The sequence below is a fragment of the Dipodomys merriami genome, unplaced genomic scaffold (genome assembly GCF_024711535.1).
Source record: "Dipodomys merriami isolate MVZ:Mamm:240054 unplaced genomic scaffold, mDipMer1.0.p SCAF_729, whole genome shotgun sequence".
In the NCBI taxonomy this organism is placed as follows: Eukaryota; Metazoa; Chordata; class Mammalia; order Rodentia; family Heteromyidae; genus Dipodomys; species Dipodomys merriami.
In genome coordinates, this window is record NW_027206323.1 from 119,055 (window position 1) to 145,821 (window position 26,767).

At 38.1% G+C, this 26,767-nt stretch overlaps 1 long non-coding RNA gene across 1 annotated transcript in view; it reads right to left on the reverse strand.

The window, feature by feature from the left end:
• Window positions 1–519: 519 nt before the first annotated feature.
• The window catches only part of LOC138818280 (uncharacterized), a 91,527-nt gene continuing 65,279 nt past the window's right edge, over window positions 520–26,767 (reverse strand). The window contains exons 2-6 of the long non-coding RNA XR_011369034.1: window positions 23,475–23,614; window positions 21,560–21,740; window positions 1,812–2,018; window positions 1,282–1,388; window positions 520–541 (exon numbers count right to left, since the gene is read on the reverse strand). This is a non-coding gene — a long non-coding RNA (uncharacterized lncRNA). The remainder of the gene's footprint in view (window positions 542–1,281; window positions 1,389–1,811; window positions 2,019–21,559; window positions 21,741–23,474; window positions 23,615–26,767) is intronic.

The window sequence follows — 26,767 nt, forward strand, 5'->3', positions numbered from 1 at the left end:
GCACTGTCCCTAAGCTCTTAAGATCAAGGCTAGCACTTTACCACTTGAGCCACAGGGCCACTTCAGTTTTTCTGGCTGTTAATTGGAGGTAAGAGTGTCACAGATTTCCTGCTAAGGCTAGCTTTGAACTACCATACTCAGATCTTAGCTCCTGAGTAGCTAGGATTACAGACATCAGCTACTGGCTCCCAGCTAAAATGTTACTTATTTTAAGTTCTGTGATTTAGTTGAGGGAGTAGCATGAGTGTGTAGAAAGGTAACTTACAAATAATCTCCAAATAATTTCAGAGTTTCATTTTCATAATACTTATTGCAATGATTAATAACAGAAGCTCACAAAGTAACAGAATGATCCTTCATTTTCCCCTTCCTATAGGTATTATTGGAAGAAAATGAGTGAGATCCAAGTCTAAGACAATATGTACTTGAAATTATAAAAAATTATTTTGATGACACATAACCAACCAGATTACACAACATCATTTTCATTTTTTAAAGAAAGGAATGTCATACAGGTATATTTATTGGCAGGTTTTTTCATCTGAAAAACAAAGAAAAAAGTATCATAAAAAAGCTGATGGGAATCAGCAGCTATGTAAGTGTAATTGGAGAGTTTAAGACATGAATTTATTCAGGTAAAATAATTATTTGGGAAAGGTATCTGTTCACTGAGTTTATTCATCATTAATTTTATTCATGTATCACTTAATATATAAACACATGCATGTGTGTTTGTGTGTGTGTGTGTGTGTGTGTGTGTGTGTGTGTGTGTGTGTGTGTGTGTGTGTGTATCAGCAGTATCCGTCCAGTGAACTGTTTGGTTAGGTAATTTCATGTTAAGTTCATCAAAAAGATGGACTTCCATAAACTTTAACAACCCTGCAACACCACTGCACATGCAAACTTAAGGGTTCACCATTGTAAGCCAGACCTGTGTTTTACCAAAGCATATACAAAGCGTATATAGTGTGTTATTTTTTCATTTAGGCTTGACACAAAATGTGTTTGTCCCTAGAAATAAATGATGGTATTATAACTACAATAATTTATTGTAAATCTTTACATTGAACACATGTTCAACATGAGTTGTTCGTTCTTTCTTTTTCATATTTTAATTTTAGGAAGTTGATTTGAGTTTTGATGTTGTGTTTGCCAGACAGGTACTCCACCACTGGAGTCACTACACCAATCCTTTTTGTTTAAGTTACTTTACTCATAGATTAGCAATTTTTGCACCTAGCCTAAAAAGCAGGGATCATAATTGCATTCCAATATCCCTACCTAGTAGGTGGATATGGGTGATACTTTCCTTCCTAGAATGTCTCAGAAGTGTGATCTTCTCAAATTCTACCACTTTAGTTAATAGTGTGTGATCCAGTTCTGCCTATCTGTAGAAGACAGAAATAAATGATTACCGGTAATTTGAGTTAATCATTGGCTAATATAGGTGATTTGATATTAAAATGTAGGGTAAGTTTAAAAGTATAATCACAGTAGTCATATTTTGCTAAGTAAATTTTGTTTCACATTAAAAACACATCTTAACCAGAATTAATGACTTATTTTGCTGTCTGTCAACTGGTATGTCATTTGGGAAACCTCATGTCTTCCATGCATGATAAAGGACTTTGAATGATCTGATGTACTGGCTCACATCTATAATCATGGTTAGCAATCAGATATAAATAGATCACAATTTGAACATAGCCTAACCAAAAATTTAGGAAGTCCCAGCCTCAACAAACTAGTGAATCATGTTGAATCATGCCATTAATCTCAGTATCACAAGAGGCTAGGTTTCTGCCCAGTACCTGAGTCACTTAGGTAACTGGTTCACTTCGAGGCAGTCACCTCTTCTGATGCAGAAACTGGGCTAAGATTTAGCCAAAAGGAGGGAGGAGTCTGCCCCACCTTCCCAGAGTGGACCTCACAGAATGCAGTGAAAACATGCTTGCTTTCCTCCTCCAAATAGCTTGAGATGGCATGCTGCTGAGTGTACATTATTTGATTCCAGTGATCTGTGGTAGAGATGTAAGGAAACATTAAACTAAATTTCATATTTGCCCATTGAGCTACTCTTCCCAGCTTGTGAGTTCAATTCAGCAAGTGTTCATTATTTGAGAGTTGAGAATACTGGGGTAGGGGAGAGAGGGAGGTTTAGTGAAGGAGAGGAGAGATTGGTAGAGAGAGGGAGAGAGGAGAGATGGGGAGAGAAAAGAAAGGAAGGAAGGAATGAACAAACGAACAAAGGAACAAAGAAGGAAGGAAAGAAAGAAAGAAGGAAGGAAGGAAGGAAGGAAGGAAGGAAGAAAGGAAGGAAGGAAGAAATGATTGAGAATGAATGGTTTGGAGTCAAGAATTACATGGCAGAGGTACTACTTGTATTTGGTATTAGGTCTGCCCCAGGCCATGCAGACCCTATGCAGACACCTCCCCACTTCTTTGCTAAGTTTCCACCCTTTATGTGTTACCTAGTTATCTGGGACTCCTGAAGGCAGCCACCTCACCCCTCCCCCCCATTAAGTCACAACCTGGTCAGCTACTGGTCACACTTTCCATCTGACCAGAGGAGAGTCCCAGGCCCCGAGGTCACATCCAGATCCAATGTGGTCAGACTTTTCCCCAACCTGGGCATACCTCATCTGGTCTTTGGCTTAGATACGACTTGGCCCTAGGTTGGGTCACCAACACCCCCCCCCCTTTTCTACATGCCTCTCCACCATGTATGGCATGGGCAGCAGTTCAGTAAATAAACTACTTTAGGGGCTGGGAAAGTGGCTCAGTGGTAGAGCACTTGCCTTGCATGCATGGGGCCCTGGGTTCGATTCCTCAGCACCAAATAAGCAAAAAGAAAAAAGCTGGAAGTGGCACTGTGGCTCAAGTGGTAGAGCTAACCTTGAGCTGAAGAGCTGAGGGACAGCGCCCAGGCCCAGAGTTCAGGCCCCACAACTGGACCAAAAATAAATCAATACATAAAAATAAACTAATTTACCTGACTGAATACCATGTGTTGTTTTCTTCATTGGCTACCTAATGAAACTTACCTAATTAATATACCTTACACTTCACAGTTTCTAGTTATGAATCCAAGGATATTTTTCTGACACATTTGAGTTCAGTATCTACAAAACATATGTACTAACTCATCATTTACCAGTATAAATCTGCCTGAAATCTTTTTTTTTCAATTTTTTAAATTGTGAAAATAACGTACAGAGAAGTTACAATTACATGAGCAAGATAATGAGTACATTTCTTATGAAACATTGTTGCCTCCTCCTTTGTTTCCCCTTCCCATCCCTTCCCATCTCCCACCTCCCACGCCAAAATTGTAAAGTTCGTTTTTTGACATAATGTGTTGTACATCTCATTGTTGCAATGAGTCCACCTGTATCCTTATATGAAGAATTTGTATTTTCCCTTTCCCTCTACAAAGTGTACCAACATCTGAATCTTTAATAGCAGCATAATTAACCTTAAAGTTTATTTTGTTTGGTTTGCTTTCTTTTCTTTTTTTGCTTAAAGTAATCAAAGATTTGCTGGGCCAATCTGAAAAGATCTCTGCCTTCATACTTTCTAATCACCCTGGGCTATGTGATACCTGCTCAGATGATGGGATTTGAAATTCTGGAAAGCAGATGCACATCATAAGGCCCTATGGCTTTGGAATTTCCCACATTCTTTTTTAAATGTAATTGTTACTCAGGTGTGTACAGTGAGTTTACCATTTCACAAAACATGTAATGTGTACATTTTTCTTGTAGGCAATGCTATCCTTTCCTTAGCTTTCTCCCAGTTTCTGTTTTTTTGTTGTTGTTGTTTTTGATTGTTTTTGTTTTTGTGCCTGACTTGCAGCTTGAACTCAGAATTGGGTGCTGCCCTTGAGGTTTTGTAATCAAGGCTACTCTACCTCTGGAGCCCCGGTTCCCTTTATGGATTTTTGATTGTTAATTGGAGAGAAGGGTCTTACAGATTTTCTCACTGGAGCTGGCTTTGAACTGTGATCATCAGCCTCCTGAGTAGCTCGGATTATAGGCCTGAATTCCCAGTGTCCAGCTACTGAAGTGTTGGTTGCATGCTTCCCTGGTTGTGTTACAATTTTCCTCGACTCTTGCACTAATACTGAATATTGCCTGGCTCAAATCTGAACTGGTGGAAATGCTTGTATTTTGAGGAAGGCAGGAATAGGAAACTATAGGCTATAGGGACATATACGCTAATCAAATTATTTGGAACATGGCATAAAGACAAGTAAGTTTACTGCCAGTTGACTTTGTCCTGTCTTTACTGTTAATTCTGCATGGCCTGTGAATGAAGTCAGACATACCCAAATGGCCACTGGCAGAAAGAAGTTCACTCGTCCTGTTCTAAAAACAAAACAAAAAACAACCAAAAAGTACTACGTATGAGTGTAGCAATGTCCTCCAATTAGAGACCAGTCTGCCCTAGTTTATGAAAAAAATGTCTTTTGTTCAAGTGCTGCTACTTTTTCTAACTACAAATATAATTAAATCTGCAGTAGTCTGTAGAATTGTATACCACAGCTTTCATTTTAGTTCACAAGAAATTCAGACATTAGATGCTGGCAAAATTGATTAACTACTTGTAGAAAACTAAAGCTAGATCCTTATATATCACCCTGCACCAGAATCAATTCCAAATGGATCAAAGACGTCAGAGTCAAAGCAAACACTCTGAAAACATTACAGGATGGAATAGGAGAAACTCTAGGTCTCCTTGGCACAGGCCAAAATTTTCTTAATAGAGACCTGGAAACACAACAAATCAAAGAAAGGTTGGACAATTGGGATTGCATGAAATTGGAGAGCTTCTGCATGGCAAAGGATTTAGCTAGTAAGATCAATAGAAAGCCCACGGGTTGGGAGATCTTCACTAGCCATACAACAAACAAGGGTCTCATATCTAAAATATACCTGGAACTCAAAAAATTAAATCCCCCAACAACAGATCCTCAAAGAAACAACTGCCTCATAAATAAGTGGGCTAAAGACTTAAAGAGAAACTTCTCTGAAGAGGAAAGAAGCATGGCCAATAGACACATGAAGAAATGCTCAACCTCCCTAGCCAAAAAAGAAATGCAAATTCAAACAACATTGAGACACCACCTCACCCCAGTTAGAATGGCAAAAATCAAGAACTCTAAATAACAACAGATGCTGGAGGGAATGTGGAGAGAAGGGAACCTTACTGCATTGTTGGTGGGAGTGTAAACTTGTTCAACCACTTTGGAAAGTAGTATGGAGGTTCCTCAAAAGACTCCACATAGAGCTCCCCTATGACCCAGCAATCCCACTTTTGGGCATTTACCCAAATGTTTACAAACAAGATCACACTAAAGCTACCAGTACGACAATTTATTGCAGCATTATTTACCATGGTTAAGATATGGAACCAACCCAGATGCCCCTCAATAGATGAATGGATCAAGAAAGTGTGGTATATATACACAATGGAATTCTTTGCCTCCATCAGAAAGAATGACATTGCCCCATTTGTTAGGAAATGGAAAGACTTAGAAAAAAATTATATTAAGTGAAGTAAGCCAGGCCCAAAGAAATATAGGTCCCATGTTTTCCCTTTTTTGCAGTAACTAGTATATGTTTGAGTCAAGCAGAAAAGGTCAGATAATTTGATGTTAGGGAAATGAACCCTAAGATATGTATTCAAATGTTTTTTTTCTTTCATGCGATTTTTTTCTAACACATTTATTTATAAGATTATTTCTTTGTTGCTTTGCATGTCCCTCCCCCACGGCTTTACCCCTGCTTTCACTGTATTTGATGTTGGTAAAATTTGTATAGGGGAAGGGCAAAAACAAATCGTTTAAATAGGGATACAGGTGGACCCATTGCAACAATGATATATACAAGTTGTTATGTCGAAAATGAACTTTATAACTTTGGTTGGGGGGAGGATTAGGTGGGAGGATTGAGGGAGGATGGGAAGGGATGGTAAGGGGAAACAGAGGAGGCTACAATGCTTGATACGAAATGTTCTCATTATCTTGCCCATGTAGTTGTAACCCCTCTGTACTGTATTTTCACAATAAAAAAATTCAGACATTAAAATGCTTTTTTTTGTCAGTTGTGGGGCTTGAACTCAGGACCTGGACACTGTCTCTGAGATTCTGAGCTCAAGTTAGTTAGCACTCTATCAATTGAGCCACAAAGCCACATTTGCTTTTTCAGTAATTAATTGGAGATTAGAGTCTTATGGGGACTTTTCTTCCTGGGCTGTCTTTAAACTGTGATCCTCATATCTCAGAATCATGAGTAGCTGGGATTACAGGCATGAGACACTGGCTCCTGGCTTCAAATAGTCATTTTTAAAATGATGAACTGCTTGGTGCCTCTGGCTCACATATATAATCCTAGCTATAGGTAGGATTACAGGTATAAGAAACAAGAACTACGTGTGTTGTTTATGATGGTTTGTATTAGCATGTTTTAATACTGTTTGTTTCTTATACTACATTGCTCTTATTTTTATTTTCACCTAGGTGGGGGTTATAGGTGCTGCCAGTGTTGAACCTTCTTTGGTTGAGATGGAGCCATATGGAAGTTCTTGCCTAGTATGGCATGAAATTGAAGTCCTCCTGCTCTCAGCTCCCCATGGACATGAGATGATAGATGTATTCCATTACGCATAGCTAGGTTTTGGGAGCATTGAAGGTAAAACTACACTGGTCTGAAACTGATGTCCCAAATAGCTAGCTTTACAGGCAAAACCTTGTATTCCGTTTCACTTTGAAGAATTGTAGGTACATACTTAGAGAGTACAATGATAGCACACTACATGTTTAATATATTAAATAGTCAATATAATTAGCAGGTTTATCTCCTAAAACATTGAAGCTAATGAATTTGGTAACCTGACTCTGCTAGTTATTTTGGAATATACCATAAACATGAATAAACTGATAATGTGCAGTAGAAGATTGGAAGTTGATAGAGATCGAGACAAATTAGACTATATTTAGTAAATATATATTTATCTATTGCTGCTCTGAAGAACATTATCATATATTCACGATGACAATACCACCACATATCCATCATGACAATAATTTTCCTGCAGTGTAGAATGTTCCATTTCATAATCTGCCATCGTTTATCTTTTTTACATTCTCCTAATAAGTATGAATGTTTTCCAGTTTATTATAATGTTTTGAAATTATTATATGATGGATTAAAAAATTTGGAGAGTCTACTGAAATTATCTCATTTTGTCTGGTTTTGTGATGCTAAATCATTAAGAACACAGATTCCTGAAAGTTATGCTAGCAGACTATATCACTAAATTGTATTCTAAGTATATCTTATTATTGTATTTTGATATAGGTTTTTACTGTTGCTGTTTTATGATATAGAATGTTATGAAGCTGGACTGAAACTTGCAACCCCACTGCCGCCAGTAACAGTTTTATCACCAGGTTCTGGAGGCTCATAATTAGAACTCTAGCTAATCAGGAGGTTGAGACCTGAGATTTAGTTCAGACAGCCTGAGCAGGAAATTTTATGAGTCTCTCCTCTCCAGTTCACTACAGAAAACTTGCAGTGGAACTGTGGCACAATTGTTAGAGCACTACACTCAAGGGAATGATGCTCGGGAATGTCATATAGCCCTTGAGTTCAAGTCCTAAAACACACATATGCACAAACACACATTCACATACATTCACACACCCTCCCACACACATGTACACACACAGATTCGCAGGCAATGTTATATCTTAAATTCTTATCCGGAGATTAGACAACAGCCCACTTATTTGTGAAAGTTTTTCCTGATTATTTTGAATGAGGAGGATAGTTCGTGGGACACAGATGACAAGACTTTAGTGAGGAATACTTTATAAACGACTAGCTTATAAAAAGGACAGGAAAATAGCTTTTATCTTTAAATCTTACATTCCTTCAACTATTGTATTTTGAATTATGAGAAGACAATGCAGCACCTCTTCCCTTCTCCCCCTCACCTCTGTCATAAGATCTGAGAAAATTATCAAGAATAGTCTTTTATCTTACAAGAATGAACACCCATAAAAATGTCTGACTATAGGTGTAAGGTTTGTTTTTCAATACTTGTACGATTTTCCACATGACAGCACACACGGGCTTCAAGAGCAAACAGAAGATTAGGAAATAAAAACCTAACAATGTCCTAAGAAGTAGATGTCAAAAATACATCCAAGAATCAAATGGCAGGCTGAGAAGGCCCTGAGAGGCAAAATGATTTGTGAAGGATGAAAGGAATAGTGACAAATAAGGCATGGGTCTGACCTAGGAAGGGTTCCTTGTGGCTGAGATCATGCTGGCTTGTAGGCCTAGCTGAGGATGTTTGGATTTGATCATGTCCACATGTGTACAGAGTGATGTTGGAGGGGAGATTTCAGCCTCCAGGTTGTCTTTGGAATGTTCTTATGTGAGCAAGCAACTCTGATCATTGGGCTCTGAGAGATGACACTGCCTCCCTTACAATGGAATAGAATATGGAACTCTGAGAGACAGGCAACTGTAACCGACAGTCAGCTCAAGCCAGCTCACGTGGCCTGTAGCTCGGGAACAAGAAAGATGTTCCTGTGTTGTTTTCAAAGTTCAAGAGACTCAGGTCTCAGGCATGAGTGGTATGAGTGCTGCACTCGATGATACAGACATTGGATCAGTGCCAAACCATGAATCCAATGTCTCAGGCCTTTTTATAAAATAAACCAAGGGAATCACAAGGCAACTCAGGCCAGGTGTAAGTATGACAGGAAACCTATTTAATCTCATCCTAGCCTACAGTACAACCTTCTTCTTGTGTGCTTTTATATGTGTATACTGAGAAAAATTTACTATGCACTTTTCAATCCACTCTGTTACTCACTTTGAAGTGTACTCCATTTTCCATGTTTCAAAGATCCACTCTTTTTACCACCTCAGTGTGACAATGAGTCAGCCCAAAACCTGAATGTGCCTTATAATATATGCAGCTTGGATTCAGGCTTGTTGTAAATGTTGGCAATGGACCTGTTCCCTGCCTACCAGAAAGGTGATTTCTTCTGTGTTGGAAACTTCCTCCACCACTATAGAGAATTGGGAACAATGGAGCAGTTGCTGGATATTCTGTTTAAAAAATGAGTGTTCTTCTTTCAAACCCAGGGCTGATGATACCCCCCCCCCCGGCAGATTATTGGAATACTTGATACTTCTCTGAAACTGTTTCACTGAGGTCTTATCACAGGAAATTGGCTTGAGACAAAGAAGTGCACTCCAAGTTAATTCTTTAGGACTGGGCTGCCAGAATATTTCATTTGCCTCAGGAGCTAGTGGAGCCTTAGCAGTTTGCTTGCTGAGAGACTAGGATTAAAGAAATGAGTCAGCCCCACCCAAAGTCCACCCTCACCTAGGAAATCACTATCTTGTAGGCCTTTGAGGGAATATAGAAAGAAGCAAGGATGCAACTTGAATTTGGGGCCTGAGTGCTGTCCCATTCCTAGCACTCTACCATTTGAGCCCCAGTTCCAGGTCTGGCCTTGGACTGGTTACTTGAAGATAAGTGTCTTTAGAATTTTACAAACTAGACTGGGTTCAAACTGTGATCCTCAGATCTCACCCTCCTGATTAGTAGGATTAGAGGCATGAGCCATTGTGCACTTATTTGGACAGATGCATATAAACATCCTCACAGAATTTCCTTGAAATTGTATAGACATACCTCCACTTTTTGTCTGTCATGTTTACATTGCCATTTGGGACTTAGCCAGTCCCATGTGTGTCCTGTTAGTTCAGAAAAGGAGAAGCATAGAGTTAGCATCCTCCTCCCCTTCCATTGGTATAGATCCTTCTACTGTAACTGGGAGGAAGATGAAAAAGATGAAGAAGTAAGTGGATGTTGGCACAAAGATAAGTTCAGTCCTTGAAAACTGGGTATCTTTGAGGTTTCTGAATCAAAGTCAACTTTCTTCTTTGCACACCAGTTGTGATTTTTACCAGGGGGTTGAGGCTTGCCACTTCAGTGGATAGCAGATTACACAGTTGTGGATGTGTTTGTGGCTTTGGACTCTCATGGATGACAAGGAGGACTGTGTATAACAAGTCAGATTCAGTGGGGAAACAACTTTCTCTTCCTAGCACATGCAGAATTATAGAGGATTGTATTTGAGAAATTCCTAGAAGTGGGTTGTGAGGAACATCCTGCTTGCAGGAGTCTCTTCCCACTTCCCAAAATGCACGTCCTGCCAGAAAAATGCTTTAGTACAAGGCTCAGGATGGGGAGGGCGGGCTCTCATTTTCCTTATCACCAATATGCCCACAGCATGATTTGTTCCATCTTCCCTATGAGGATGCTCTTCTGCCCTGATGATTTCTATGACCACAAGAACCAAGAAACCCTGAAAGAACTTACACAGTATGTCAAGCTAAACATGCCCTCTTCAGACTTGCTCTTCTGCTTATATATTCTTCTGGAGCTTACAAATTCAGATGGAGGAATGCATGACCCATGAGACCAAGAAAAAGAGGGAGAAGTCCTTGTTTACATGCCTTAGAGCTGGTGAGTAGGAATGGAACCTGTGTCTCTAGAGATGTGCATGATTGGTCAAGAGCCTTTAGTACACCCTAGCTTGGCAAAATATCCTTTTATGGATATTCTTTAGATAATATCTGTTCTCCTTTTGAAAGAACTTGGAAGCAGCCACTCATTAGAAACACCCTAACTTGGGGGGGGGGGTGTTCCAGGAAGATGGCGGAGGAGAAGCTGGAATCTAAGCAAGCTCTCCCATAGAAAGCAGTTTTAGAGTTCCAGTGAACAGTCTTAAGCCAGAGAATTACACCAAGTGTGCCATCACAGGACAGAGAGTTAGGCCAGAGAGGGGAAACCCAGGCAAGGAGACACTTCTGAGCTCTTGCCAGCAGCTGCCGCGGCAGCGGCAGCTGTGGAGGTGGCGGCGGGTGAGCACAGGAGCCATACCTGAGCCACAGAGAGTCTGGGATGAAGAAGCCAGAAGCAGCAGGCGAGCGGATTCTACTCAACACCAGCAAGAACTGACAAGGAGTGGACATCTTCATCCTGCAGTTTGCAGACCAGAGACAACCCAGGAACCAAGACTCGGCATGAGTAGAAGCCTGACATCTTCACTCCTTCTCAGGGAGCAGAGGAGGGAAGGCCACCCCTACCCCCAGCACCAGAGATCTCCATCTTGGATACCGACAAAGCTCAGTGGAGCTGCTAGCTCCAAGTCAGGCATTGGAAGAAATCTAGAGTCATTTAGCAGGTCACAAGAACCTAACTTGAACTGCCAGACTCAGCTCCACCCAGGGAAAAGTCACACAGCTCGGGCACCAGCCCTAGGAGTGACTTTCTTCACTGGGTAATCAGAGCCAGAGGCTGCCCCTTCCTCTAGCAGCCTCAACAATCAATTGAAATTCAGTAAACAGAAACCCTGAGAATGGCTCCAGGCTGGGCTCTGTGAGTTTTTCAAAAACTAGCCCCCGGGAAAAGCTACTGTCTGTTGAAAGGCCTCAACTCTACCCAGAACCTAGCCTCATCACTGCATCCCCCTCTTTTGTGATACTCGAAGTAGATCTGCCTCCAAATGAACTAACCTGGGAGGAGGATCGCCAAATCCTGGGTAAAGCAGAGCATTTGTCTGCCTGTTCGAACAAACTGACTTAAGAAACCAACCAAGCCACAGGACCACAAGCAGACCAGAGACTCCAACAAAAGGCTGGCTACAGACACAAGGGAGATACAGGATTTTTCCCACCCCTCCCAAAAAAAATCAAAGAACTTTTCTTCTTCTTCTTCTTCTTCTTCTTCTTCTTCTTCTTCTTCTTCTTCTTCTTCTTCTTCTTCTTCTTCTTCTTCTTCTTCTTCTTCTTCTTCTTCTTCTTCTTCTTCTTCTTCTTTAAAAAAATTTTTTTTGGTACCTTATATAAAATTTTTTTTTCTTTTCCAAAACTTTTTTTAATCCTTAATTTTTGCCTTTTTTGAAAAAAAATTGTTTTCCAGAAATTTTTTTTCCTCTTATAATTTTTATTTTAGGGATACGTGAGTGTGCGTTTTTCTTTCTTTTTTTGTTTTCTTTCTCTCTTTTTTCTATTTTAATTATCTCTTTCTTTTTTGTTTACCTCCACTGAACTTCTCATCTTTTTTCTTCTTTTCTTATCCTTTTCACGTTCTCTTCTCTTTCGTTCTTCTTTATGTGACTTAATTCTTGTCCTGCACATCCTCAGATAAACCCTTAGTTGACTATTAGACCCTATCCCCCATTGTGTACACACTTAATCCAGAAATTTATCACTCAATTCAAAACCTCTAAGACTTAAATTCCTTAATAGCAGTACTACCTCTTTATACCTATATAATATTTTAAGCATTTTTATTTTTAGGTTTTTCACATCTCCTTTATGTCCCTCCCCTTCTCTCAATATATTCACCTTCTTCTCTAAATAGATAGTTATCGGGTCTACATAATTTTATTAATTTTTACTTTTCTATTTCTTCTGGTCTCTTTTCTTTTCTCTTTCCCTTTCTTCTTTTTTTCTCCCTCTCTATTTTCATCCTACCCTACCTATTTCCTGCTTTGAGATTAGGACTTAGTAAACTCTCTCTGAGCCTCCCCACATCAATCTATTCCTAATTTTTATCCATATCTCTCCCTAACCCTAATAATTTCTGGTCTTCCAAATTCTTCTTTGCAGTTCGTAGCCCATTAATGTATAGTTGTTTGATGTTGAATAGATGTATCTGTTGAACTAGATTGTATCTGTAGACTATTGAGTGTACAAATTCAGACTTTGGTTGATGCTTGCCTTAAGATAGTGTTCTAGCACAAAACTGGTGCTATTTTCATCTCAAATGGGCAGAGTAAGCCGGAAAAACACAAAAAAATGGCAAATCCGGGTATCTCAATTCCCAATCTTGATAATCAGGGGACAGAACAGATAATGAATAATCCAGAGGACAATTTCTAAATAGCTCTACAAACACTGCTGGCAAACATGATAAAGGAAAAGATTGAAAACATAATAAAGGAAAAGATTGAAAACATAAAAAGGACTCTGTATGAGCGTGATAGGGAGACAGAGGAGGCAATCCAAAAGTTTATACAGGAATATCACAAGCATGAGGAAGCTACTCAAAAATTGATAAAGGATTTGCGTGAGCAGCTTGAGAATACTCAAAGAGAAAGGCAGGAATGGTGTGAGCAGGCTGAGAACACTCAAAGAGAACTACAGGACTCCCACGAACGGGAGGAAGCTAATCAAAGTGTAATGCAGGAATTGAGAGAGCAGGAAGAGAATACACAAAGATCACTAAAGGCATTCATGGAATCCATTAACAAAGAGCTGAAGGAAGTCAGGGAGACCACAAAGGGAATGCTGAATGGAGCCCAACAGAAGGAATGGGAGTACAAGGAAATCATAAGCAATCAACTAAGTGATTTGAGAATAAACACTGAACACCAAATTAAGGAAGTAAAGAACTTCATACAAGATCTAAAACAAAGCTTCAACAAAGAATTTGAAGCCATCAAAGCTGACCAATTAGAAGGAAAAGAGATAAAAAACAAAGTAGAAAGCTTTGACAGCAGGTTAGACCATGCAGAAGATCGAATCTCGGGGATTGAAAACAGCCTAGATATTATAGAGAAAGAACATACAACCATCCAAGACAAGTCCAATAAATATGACAGATCTATCCAACACTTGGAAGACACCATCAGAAGGCCTAATCTAAGGATAATGGGTGTAGAGGAGCACCTAGAAACAGAAGTTAATGGTCTAGGAAATTTGTTTAACAGGATCCTAGCAGAGAACTTCCCAAACATGCAAAAAGATAGGCCTATTCAGATACAAGAAGCTTTTTGAACTCCAAATAGAATAGGACATCCCACCATCACATTATAATCCACACAGGAACAACTCAGACCATGGAAAAGATCCTTAAAGCTGTCAAGGAGAAAACATTAATCACCTATAAAGGGAAACCAATTAGAATCACCTCAGATTTCTCAGCAGAGACAATCAAAGCAAGAAGAGCCTGGAATGATGTATGCCATGCCCTAAAAACAAACAACTATCAACCAAGAATACTGTACCCAGCTAAACTCTCCTTCATAACTGAAGGCCAAATAAAAACCTTCCATAGCAAAGAAAAATGGAAACAATACATCTCCACCAAACCAGCCCTACAAAAGATTCTTAAAGATGTCCTATACATAGAAAACCAACAAGACCACAATAAAGGCCAAGAAACTGCACCCAAACTGAGAATCCAAGAACGATAGGAAGAACCTAGTTTTTGCAGGCGCCAAGAAGGTGGATAACATGGCAGGAACCCCCAAATACCTCTCAGTCCTTTCTATCATCATTAACGGACTGAACTCTCCAATTAAACGACATAGACCAACTAATTGGATTAAAAAACAAGACCCTTCTATCTGCTACCTTCCGGAGTCACATCTTGCCCATAAAAACAAACACATTTTCAATGTTAAAGGCTGGAATAAAATCTACCAAGCAAATGGACCCCATAAACAGGCCGGAGTTGCAATCCTAATATCAGATAAAATAGACTTCAAATTAAAATTCGTGAGAAGAGATAAAGAAGGTCGCTACATACAAATTAAAGGATCTCTCCTTCAGGAGGATATTACAATTCTAATATCTATTCGACAAACAATGGAGCACCCAAATTTACCAAAGAAACACTACTTTCCCTCAAATGCCATATAGATCCAAAGACATTAATTGTTGGGGATTTTAACACACCACTCTCCCCACTAGACAGATCAACTGGGCAAAAACTCAACAGAGAAACCGCAGATCTAAACAGCTGCATAGATCAACTAGACTTAACAGACATTTACCGAACATTTCACCCAGCAGCATCAGAATACACGTTTTTCTCAGCAGCACATGGAATATTTTCCAAAATAGACCACATTTTAGGCCACAAAGCAAACCTGTCTAAATTCAGAAACATTGAAGTTATACCTTGCATTCTCTCTGACCACAAGGGAATAAAATTAGAACTCAACACCAAAAGCCACCAAAGAAAGTCCGGTATCACATGGAGGCTGAACAACACAATGCTGAACCACGAGTGGGTCATGGAAGAGATTAGAAAGGAAATTCAAATGTTCATGCTATTCAACAAAAATGAACATACAAACTACCAGCTCCTCTGGGACACAGCAAAGGCAGTACTCATAGGCAAGTTCATAGCTCTGAGCTCCTACATCAAAAATTGGAGAGATCTGAAACCAACAATTTAATGACACATCTAAACCTCCTTGAAAAAGAGCAGCAAGGTAAACTCAAATCCAGTAGACAGAAAGAAATAATTAAAATTAAATCAGAATTAAATGAATTAGAATCCACAAAAACTATAGAAAGTATCAACAAAACAAAGAGTTGGTTCTTCGAAAAACTTAACAAAATTGACAGACCCTTAGCAAATCTTATAAGAAAAAGAAGAGCACACACCCAAATAAATAAACTCAGAGATGAGTATGGAAACATCACCATGAGAACAACCAAGATTCAGAACATTATAAGGGAATACTTCTCAAAACTTTATGCTAATAAGTTTGAGAACTTGACAGAAATGGACCTTTTCTCTAGCAAATATTGACATGCCAAAACTAAACCAACATGAGTTAAACCAGCTTAACAGGCCCATATGAAGCATTGAAATAGAAACAGCAATAAGAGACCTTCCAGCTAAGAAAAGTCCAGGACCAGATGGTTTTACAACGGAATTCAACAAGGCTTTCAAAGCAGAGCTCACACGAATACTCCTTCAACTCGTCAATGAAATTGAAAAAGATTTCAAAAGATCCCCAAACCAGGCAGGGACTCATCAAAGAAAGAGAACTATAGACCCATTTCTTTGATGAACATTGATGCAAAATTTCTCAACAAATTTTGTCCAATCAACTTCAATAATTCATCCAAAAAATCATACACCACGAGCAAACAGGATTCATTTCAGGGATGGAAAGCTGGTTCAATATACGCAAATCAATTAATAATATTCATCACATCAACAGCAGCAAGAACAAGAACCACATGGTTATCTCAATAGATGCAAAAAAAGCATGCGACAAGATTCAACATCCTTTTGTGATGAAGATTTTGGAAAAATTAGGAATCCAGGGAACATTCCTCAATACAATAAAGGCTGTATATGACAAACCTACAGCCAGCATTATACTCAATGGTGAAAAACTAAAGCCATTTCCTCTTAACTCAGGAACAAGACAAGGATGCCCACTCTCTCCACTTCTCTTCAATCTAGTATTAGAATGCCTAGCTACAGCAATAAGACAAGATGCAGACATGAAGGGGATTCAAATAGGGAAAGAAGAAATAAAACTCTCCCTCTTTGCAGATGACATGATCTTGTATTTAAAGAATCCCATAGACTCCACTCCCTAATTATTCAAGCTGATTCAAAACTTTGGCAAAGTAGCAGGGTATAAAATTAACCCCCCAAAATCAATGGCTTTTCTGTATGCCAACAATCAGAACAGGGTGGCTGAAATTAGGAAAACAACTCCATTTGTAATAGCCCCTCAAAAAATAAAATACCTAGGAATTAACTGAACCCAAGAAGTGAAGGACCTTTATGATGAAAACTTAAAAATCTTGAAAAAGGAAATCAAAGCAGAAAATAGCAAATGTCAAAACCTTCCATGCTCCTGGATTGGAATGATCAACTTTGTGAAAATGGCAATACTTCCCATGGCTATCTACAAATTCAACGTGATACCTATCAAAATTCCAATCCAAAAATTCATATGGAACAATAAAAGACCCCGAATAGCAAAAACGCTCCTCAACGGAAAGAACACTGCTGGAGGAATATCAATACCAAATTTCAAACTCTAGTATAAAGCCATAGGAATAAAAACAGCTTGGTACTGACATAAGAACAGACTTCAGGACCAATGGAATAGAATTGAAAACCCAGAAATGAACCTACAGACCTATAGCCAACTAATCTTTGATAAGGGAGTTAAAATAATAGAATGGAATAAAGACAGCCTCTTCAGTAAACGTTGCTGGCAAAATTGATTAACTACTTGTAGAAAACCAAATCTAGATCTTTATATATCACCCTGCACCAGAATGAACTCCAAATGGATCAAAGACGTCAGAGTCAAAACAGACACTCTGAAAACATTACAGGATGGAATTGGAGAAACCCTAGGTTTCTTGCCTCAAGCCAATATTTTCTTAATAGAGACTCGGAAATACAAGAAATTAAGAAAGGTTGGACAAATGGGATGGCATGAAGTTGCAGAGCTTCTGCATGGCAAAGGACATAGCTTGCAAGATGAATAGAAAACCCACGGATTGGGAGAAGATCTTCACTAGCCATACAACGCACAAGGGTCTCATATGTAAAATATACTTGGAACTCAAAAAATTAAATCCGCCAACAACAAATCCTCAAAGAAATAACTGCCCAATAAATAAGTGGGCTAAAGACTTAAAGAGAAACTTCTCTGAAGAGGAAAGAAGGATGGTCAATAGACACATGAAGAAATGTTCAACCTCCCTAGCCATAAAATAAATGCAAATCAAAACAACATTAAGGCACCACCCCACTCCAGTTAGAATGGCAAAAATCAAGAACTCTAACAACAACAGATGCTGGAGGGAACGTGGACAGAAGGGAACCTTGCTTCATTGTTGGTAGGAGTGTTGAACTTGTTCAACCACTTTGGAAAGCAGTATGGAGGTTCCTCAAAAGACTTCACACAGATCTTCCGTATGACCCAGCAATCCCACTTTTGGGCATTTACCCAAATGTTTACAAACAAGACCACACTAAAGCTACCAGCACAACTATGTTTATTGCAGCACTATTTACCATAGCTAAGATATGGAAACGACCCAGATGCCCCTCAGTAGATGAATGGATCAAGGAAATGTGGTATATATACACAATGGAATTCTATGCCTCCATCAGAAAGGGTGAGTTTGCCCAATTTGTTAGGAAATGGAAAGGCTTGGACAAAATTATATTAAGTGAAGTAAGCCAGGCCCAAAGAAACATTGGTCCCATGGTTTTCCTTATTTGCAATATCTAGTATATGTATAAGTCAAGCGGAAAAGGTCAGATAACATGATGTTAGGAAAATGAGCCCTTCATTATGTATTTTTTTTGTTTATTTTATTTTATTTTATTTGAGAACATACTGTACAGAGGGGTTACAATTACATGGGCAGGATAATGCATATATTTCTTACCAAGCATTGCAGCCTCCTCCTTTGTTTACCTTTCACCTCCCTTCCCAGCCTCCCTCCCCCCCCCCACCCAATCATACCCCTCTCCTCCCCCACACCAACATTGTAAAGCTGGTTTTGACATGACATTTTTTTTAATTTAATTTAATTTTATTTGAGAACATACTGTACAGAGGGGCTACAATTACATGGGCAGGATAATGCATACATTTCTTACCAAGCATTGCAGCCTCCTCCTTTGTTTATCCTTCACCTCCCTTCCCAGCCTCCCCCCTCCCCCCACCCAATTATACCCCCCACCCCCCCACACCGACATTGTAAAGCTGGTTTTGACATGACATTTTGTACTTGTCATTGTTGCAACAGGTCCACCTGAATCCTTAAATGACTTGTGTTTTTAAATGTGTTTTTTCTTTCATGCATTTGTTTCTAACGCATTTATAAGATTATTTTTTTGTTGCTTTATTTGTCCCTCTCCCACAGTATAACCCCTGCTTTCACTATATTTGATGTCGGTATAATTTGTGGAGGAGATGGGGAAAAACAAGTCGTTTAAGGATACAGGTGGACCCGTTGCAACAATGAGAAGTACATGTTGTCATGTCGAAAACGAACTTTACAACTTTGGTGCGAGGGGGAGGGGAGGATTGAGTTGGGGAGCCGGGGGAGGCTTGGACGAGATGTGAAGGGTAAACAAAGGAGGAGGCTGCAATTCTTGATAAGTAATGTACTCATTATCTTGCCCATATAATTGTAACCCCTCTGTATGTTCACAAAAAATAAAAATTAAAATTAAAATTAAAAGAAAGAATTAAATTTTTAGGGGCTGGAAAGGTGACTCAGTGTTAGTTCGCTTGCCTTGCATGCATGAGGCCCTGGGTTGGGTTCCTCAGCACCACATAAGAAGAAATAAAAGACGGAAGTTGCACTGTGGCTCAAGTCGTAGGGTACTAGCCTTGAGCTGAATAGCTGAGCGACAGCACCCAGGCCCACAGTTCAGGCCCCATGACCAACCAAAAAAAAAAAAAGAATGAAATGTTTAATTCCTTATTATATTAAGTCAGAACTATTGCTTACACATGAAACACATATTCCTGGATCAGAAAGGAATAAAGAAAGATCCCTACTCAATCATGCTTTGCTCACAATACCTAGAAACTTCCACTCTTTGCTCATTGTATAAAAAAGAAAAAGAAAAAAAAGAAATGTACTCATTACCTTGCTCATGTAATTGTAACCCCTCTGTATGTTATTTTCACAATAACAAAAAGAAAAAGAAAAATATATGCATGAAAAAAGAAGGATACAAACAGGAAATATGAAGACTTACCAATAGTTCATCTTTAATATTATAACTATTATTTAAATAACATTAAATGACCATACTCTTTGTCTCATGAGTTATTCTTCATAACTAAACTGAGGCAGTTTGCACAGCTTTCCATGTGCACTAGTGTTGTTTTTTTTTAATTTAATTTAATTTAATTTGTGAACATACTGTACAGAGGAGTTACAATTACCTGAGCAGGATAATGCGTACATTTCTTACCAAGCATTGCAGCCTCCTCCTTTGTTTACCCTTCACATCCCTTCCCAGTCTCCCCCCTCCCCCCAATCCTAATCCTTCTCCTTCCCTCCCTTCCCTCCCCCCCCCCGCACCGCCGTTGTAAAGCTCGTTTTGGACATGACAACTTGTACTTCTCATTGTTGCAACAGGTCCACCTGTATCCTTAAACAACTGGTTTTTCCCCATCTCCTCCACAAGTTATACTGACATCAAATATAGTGAAAGCAGGGGTTATACTGTGGGGGAGGGACATACAAAGCAACAAAGAGATAATCTTATAAATGCGTTAGAAACACATGCATGAAAGAAAAAAAACATTACACATCTAAGGGTTCATTTTCCTGACATGACATTATCTGACCTTTTCTGCTTGACTCATACATATACTAGATATTACAAATAAGGGAAACCATGGGACCTATGTTTCTTTGGGCCTGGCTTACTTCACTTCATATAATTTTTTCCAAGTCTTTCCATTTCCTAACAAATGGGGCAATGTCATTCTTTCTGATGGAGGCCTAGAATTCCATTGTGTATATATACCACATTTTCTTGATCCATTCATCTACTGAGGGACATTTGCATTGGTTCCATATCTTAGCTATGGTAGGGACTTACTGTGTAGCTTAGGCTGCTCTAAAGCTTACAATCCTCCTTGGTGCTGGGATTACAGGCATGTCTACCATTATTGGCTTTACTCAGTAACTCTATTTATAACATTTTCTGCAAGAAATTCATTCATGCTCATGAAGATATGTGGCTTAAAGCTGTTCACATTAGTATTCTACTGTACAAAATATAAATAATATAGCTGGACATGGTACTATGCTACCACATGGTAATGCCAGCCAATACTCAGGAACCTGACACAGGAGAATTACGAGTTGAAGAAAGCCTGGTCTACACTGCAGAACCTTGTTTCCAAAGTTAAGAAATTCTATAAATATAAATCTACTATGAAACATACAATATGTTAAATTTATATAATGGAACAAATAGATCTTTGTTAATGGAAATAAAATCTTGGCAGAAATTTTAAATACATACATATGTATATATATTTTAATTTGGAGAAATAAAATTTCAAGTGGTATTATCTGCATCTTTCAGTCTGTCACCTATCTATTTACTGACACATTGATTTCTGTTTAGTCTTCACAAAACACTGTTTTCTCACATAAGTACCAAAAAATGAAAAAGAAAAAGTACAAAAAATGCATTGTCATAAATACAAATGTAGTTTAATCCCTACCATAATAATTTGGAAAACGTGCATTAAGTTATTGACATTGAATACTGCTCAAGAAAGGGAGTCTAGGGGAATGTACATTGTGTGTATGTGTGTGTGTGTGTGTGTGTGTGTGTGTGTGTGTGTGTGTTTTCCATGAGTGAGTCCAAAGTAGACTAATTATACTTGGTTAGTCTTTTTGCTCAAAGCTGACACTCTACCACTTGAGCCACATCTCCACTTCTGGATTTTGGGCTGCTTTAACCCAAGATGCTCAGTTTTTGACCTCTAAAGTAGCTAGGTTTTCAAACATGAGCCACTGGCGGACAGTAACTACGTTAACATTTTTTGCATGTTTGGATAAATTTTAAAGTAAGACATATATGTTACATTTGAGAATGCTGGGAAATAGTAATGAATGTTTAACAGAATTTAAAGCATACAAAGCTGAGAATGGCAAGTAGCTGAGAATAGGCTGGAATAAATCAAACTTACCTATGACAGTTTTCAGTCTGTGCCCAGAAATGATTGCATTGTTGAAGTTCAAGGCCATCAGATAGCTGAGCTCCAGCTGGCTGCTATGCTCATGAGGCCAGCTAGTGCTATCCACAAGAATGTGGTGGTGTTGGATGGCAGGAGCAGCTTCAAGTTCAGAACCTGAAATATTTCAATTAATCTAGAAGGGGAAACATAACAGGACAAGGAATGTGATTAACAGTGCAGAATGCAAAAAACATCCAGTCCAAGGAAGACAGAATAACTCTTTCTATATCTGAAAAGAGTATTCTCTCACAAAGAATCTTGTGCCGACTATGGTGGTCAATGTTTGTAATCTCTGAACTTGGGAGGCTGATTTAGAAGTTAGCTTGAGACCAGCCCAAGTTTTAGGCCAACAGAAGGACACATAGTAAAATGCTATTTTAAAACAACAACAACAACAACAAAAGACCCAATGACTGGGAATGTGATTAGTGGTAGAGTGCTGGCCTCGCATGCATGACGCACTTGATTTGATTCCTCAGTATGACATAAGCAGAAAAATTGGAAGTGGTGCTGTGGCTCAATTGGTAATGTGCTAACCTTGAGCAAAAGAAACTCAGGGAGAGTGCCCAGGCCTTGATTTCAAACCCCAGGGCTGACAAAATTTAAAAAAAAACCAAGTGCAAAATGCTGTTTGTTGAAATAAATATGTTGAAGAATTCTTTTTACTCACTAGAAAATTGTGGTGCTGAGAATTCATCATGAACTTGGTTAGGAAAAAGTAAATTAATGATATATTGTCTGGCATTGGACAGGACATAGTGAGATCTAAAAATGATTGCTGCCTATGGTTACATGATACAACTAATGTTACAGATACACTTGCCAGATTGTAAATTTTTAAAGATAGAATAATGGGTTTTTCTTTTTCAAAATAATTTTACTGCTGGCTGCCAGTGGCTCACACCTGTAATTCTTGCTACTAAGGAGGCTGAAAACTGAGGGTCTCTGTTCAAAGCCAGCACAAGCAGGAAAGTCTGTGAGACCCTTATCTCCAACTAAAGGTTCAGAAAATGTGAAGTGGCACTGTTGCTCAAGTGGTAGATTGCTAGCCTTGAGCTGAAGAGCTGAAGGACAATGCCTAGACCCAGAATTCAAGCCCCACAACAGACAAAAAATAATAATAGTAATAATATTAATTTTATTATTACAATTAAGGTGTTATATATAAAGGCTACCATTACAAAAGTTTGTGTATCTGCTCAAAGAAACATATATCCATATTCATTGCTAACAGCCAGGATTTGGCCATCTGCTTTCCAGCTGATCTCTGGGTGTAGAGGCAATGTGTAATACAAAGTAATACAAACCAGTTCTGACTTTAAATTATTTTTCTCTGCACATCTTAAAAATCAATGCTGACACATGAAATAAAAAATCCTTAAGTTTAAAACATTTTTCTAGACAAGTTAAAGAAATCGTGAGAACAAGTATTTTAATAATTATTTCAGAGAACTTGAACTCTGGACTTGGGTTCTGTATCTGAAATTTATTACTCGAGGCTAGTGCTGCCACTTTGAGCCACAGTGCCACTTCCAGTTTTTTTTGTGGTTAATTGAACAGAAAAGTCTCACCAACTTTCCTCTCCAACCTGGCTTTGAACTAGGCTCTAGACATCTCAGCCCTCAGAGTAGCTAGGATTATAGGCATGAATCCCTAGCACCTGGCTAGAATAATTGCTCACCTTTGACAGACGCCAGTTAGTATTCAATGCCAGTCATGTTTAACTTTGTAAAATAAAGTTAACTGAAATGCCTTACAGTAGAAATAAGGAATAAATTGTGTCTGTGGGTTACAAAGAACTTACAAAAAGCTACATATTTTCCTTGTTTTTTTATCTTCCAAAATTGTGTGGTTTCCAGAATCATACCTTATCTTTCCTTGCTGATTTCTTTATTTTATTTCATACAGGGCCACAGGTTCTTCAACTATCATTTATTTATATGAAGAGCTTGCACATATCTATTTCAGTCCAAATTCCTTGTAAGCATCTCTCATCCATATGTTCAACTGCCATAAAAAATTGTGAAGCACTAATTGTCTCTTTCCATTACTGGATATTAATGTGTAAATAAAATTTAGGAAAATAAAGAATAGCATCAATAAATATAACATGATTTTCATAGTAATGCTAAACATAAATTCAATGTTTATTATTTTCTGAGCAATTTAATAAAAACTTCAAGGAAAAGAAATCAACTTTTTTGAGTGCTAATATTTTGGTTTAAACTCAGGACCTTACCTTCTCACTTAAGCTTTTTCCCTAAAGGATGGTGTTCTATACTTGAACCACAGCTCCCCTTCCAACTTTATTTGGGGGATTATATAGAGATAAGAATCTCATGGAATAAAAACTCATTTGTGTCCATATCTTAGGGTTCATTTTACTTAACATCATCTTATATGGTCATATGATACCATGTACTAGTTACTGCAAGTAAGGGAAACTACAGACGGGACCTATGGTTTTGATCCTAACTTCAATGAGAAGGCAGGGATCTGGACATCTCACTTCAGTGTCAGCTCAGATAGGAAAGTCTGTGAGATTCTCATCTCCAATTTACTGCCAAAGAAAGCTGGAAGTGTATTCGTGGCTCGTAGCCTACAGCAAAAAGCTCAGGAACAGAACCCAAGCCTTGAGTTCAAGCCTTAGAATAGTGCATATACATACACAAGGGAAGTAAGTCACTCAAGTTCTCAACCTTCAATTTCCCTAATCCTAACTGTAATCCTGGTCAGAACCCTAAGAGTAATCTTCATGATAATAGTAACCCAATCCTAAAATTAATGGAAAATACTCGAGTTTAGATACATCCTTACAGATACGCACTGTCTTTGAAATGATTTGCAGTTTGCTCCAAAGACTACAGATTCCTAGACTTGGACTCTGATATCTATCTTGTTCCCTATTACGAATCATTAACCTCAAATCCTCATATCATGAAAAATACCATAGTTTCCACTAATCTTAACTTGTACAGAACTCCTATATCTCCAAAAAGAAGTCGCAGGTTTGCATAAAATCTACTCTAGTTCCTAACCCTTACTATATATCTAAACCTTACTAGAAACCTAACTCTAAATTTAACCCCATTGAACCCTGCATAGGAAACTTAGAGAAACTCTGTAGTTTTTGTTAAATTTCAAACATATTTTACTTGAAAATGTTAACAAAAAATTCAATTTTATTTAAAGCTTACCCTTCCCTAACCCTAAGCCTAACCTGAATTAGAAAAGTAACCCTAACACTGGAACTAATGTGCTTTGGATTTTAAAAGCCACACAAATACATTAGTTTTTATTCATCCTAACTTTGATTCAACTTATCTTTCTTAAAATAGTTTGTAGTTTTGCTCATTATCTTTCCATTATTGTAACCCTAACTCTAACTGGAATATTCAGGTTAACCCTCACACTAATCATACCCTAATCTTAATATTATTAGCCGTTTCCTATTTCACATTCATCCTAATTATAACTCGACTTATTCGAAGATTTACTTACAGTTGTACCCTAACTTTCCATTTCCCTAATGCTTACACTAAGCCAGCTGGAACTGAAACCTAACTTTCACCCTAATGATAGTCGAATTCTAATGTTTAAGAAAAAGACTAGTTTTTAATCATACTAATGAATACTCCAGTTTGCACTCTGGAAATTAGTTTCAGTATGCCCTAATTCCTACAAATTTTCTGACTCTACCTCTGAAGTTATCTTGTTCTCTATCATGAACGATTATATTACTTGTCCTCAAATTCTCTTATCAGGAAAAATTTTTTATGTTAGAATATTTAATATTTATTGCCCTGGTCATAAAGTTTTGCTTCAGAAACAAAAACTATATAAATATCTTTAAAGAAAACATAAGATCTTATTTTTCACATTACTATAAAGTATGATATCAAAATTATAAACATTTTGGTAAAAATCAGCGTTTTGTGTCTTCTTCATAGATGATGGTAATTCAGAGATTATTGAGTCAAAATCCAAATGTGAAGTTTAGGGTTAAACCTATTCTTAAACTTTTTTATTTCATTGCAAAACCAGTTGAAAATTTTCCTGTCAGATTTGAGCCACTGTACCTAGTTTAAATCTTGATACTCTTAACTTAGATTGTTCCACAATAACTATTTCACGTTGGACAGTTAAGTCCCAGGCTTTTTTTTAAAATTTTATTTTATTTTATTTGAGAACATACTGTACAGAGGGGCTACAATTACATGGGCAGGATAATGCATACATTTCTTACCAAGCATTGCAGCCTCCTCCTTTGTTTACCCTTCACCTCCCTTCCCAGCCTCCCCCCTCCCCCCACCCAATTATACCCCCCACCCCCCCCACACCGACATTGTAAAGCTGGTTTTGACATGACATTTTGTACTTCTCATTGTTGCAACAGGTCTTATCAGGAAAAATTTTGTAGTTTCCATTCATCCTACCTTTTCCACAAACCCTGTACCCTAAAACAGTTTCAGATTTACTTACCCTCTAGTCCATTACTTAATGCTAACTCTCAACCTAAACCTGGCTGGAAAACTCTCATTAATCATTACAAGAATGATCACTGAGAAATAAATATAATGATAATGCTCTAGTTACTATTCAGTCTCATATTTTTGCTTCTACTTGTTAGTGAGGACTGAATTTTATACTAAAAACTTTCTTATTCATAACAGTCATCATAATCAGACCAAAATACTGACCTTAATCTTAATCCTAATTGTATGACAATACTAACACTAACACAAGTACACTAGTTTTCACTCATCCTAACTTGATTCAAATAAGCCTTCCAAAAATGGATTTCATTTTTTCGAATATCTTAGTCATTTTCTAACCCTAACTTAATCTTAACTGGAACATTGACAATAACCATAAGCCTAATTGTAAGTAGATTCTAATATTAATAGCAATACTCTAGTTCACATTCATTCTAATTACCAGGCTTATTCTAAAATTTACCTTCAGTTTGAGCCTCATTTTCTTCTCCTTCACTCTAACGCTAACCATGGCTCGAATCCTAACCATAACCTTGATACTAATAGTATCCCAATTCTAAAATTTATGAAAAATGCTCGTTTTCTGCAATCCTAACTGAAATTCCACTTATAATTCTTGAAATAAATTTCAGGTTTTCTGTAAACCCTACAGATTTTCTCACTC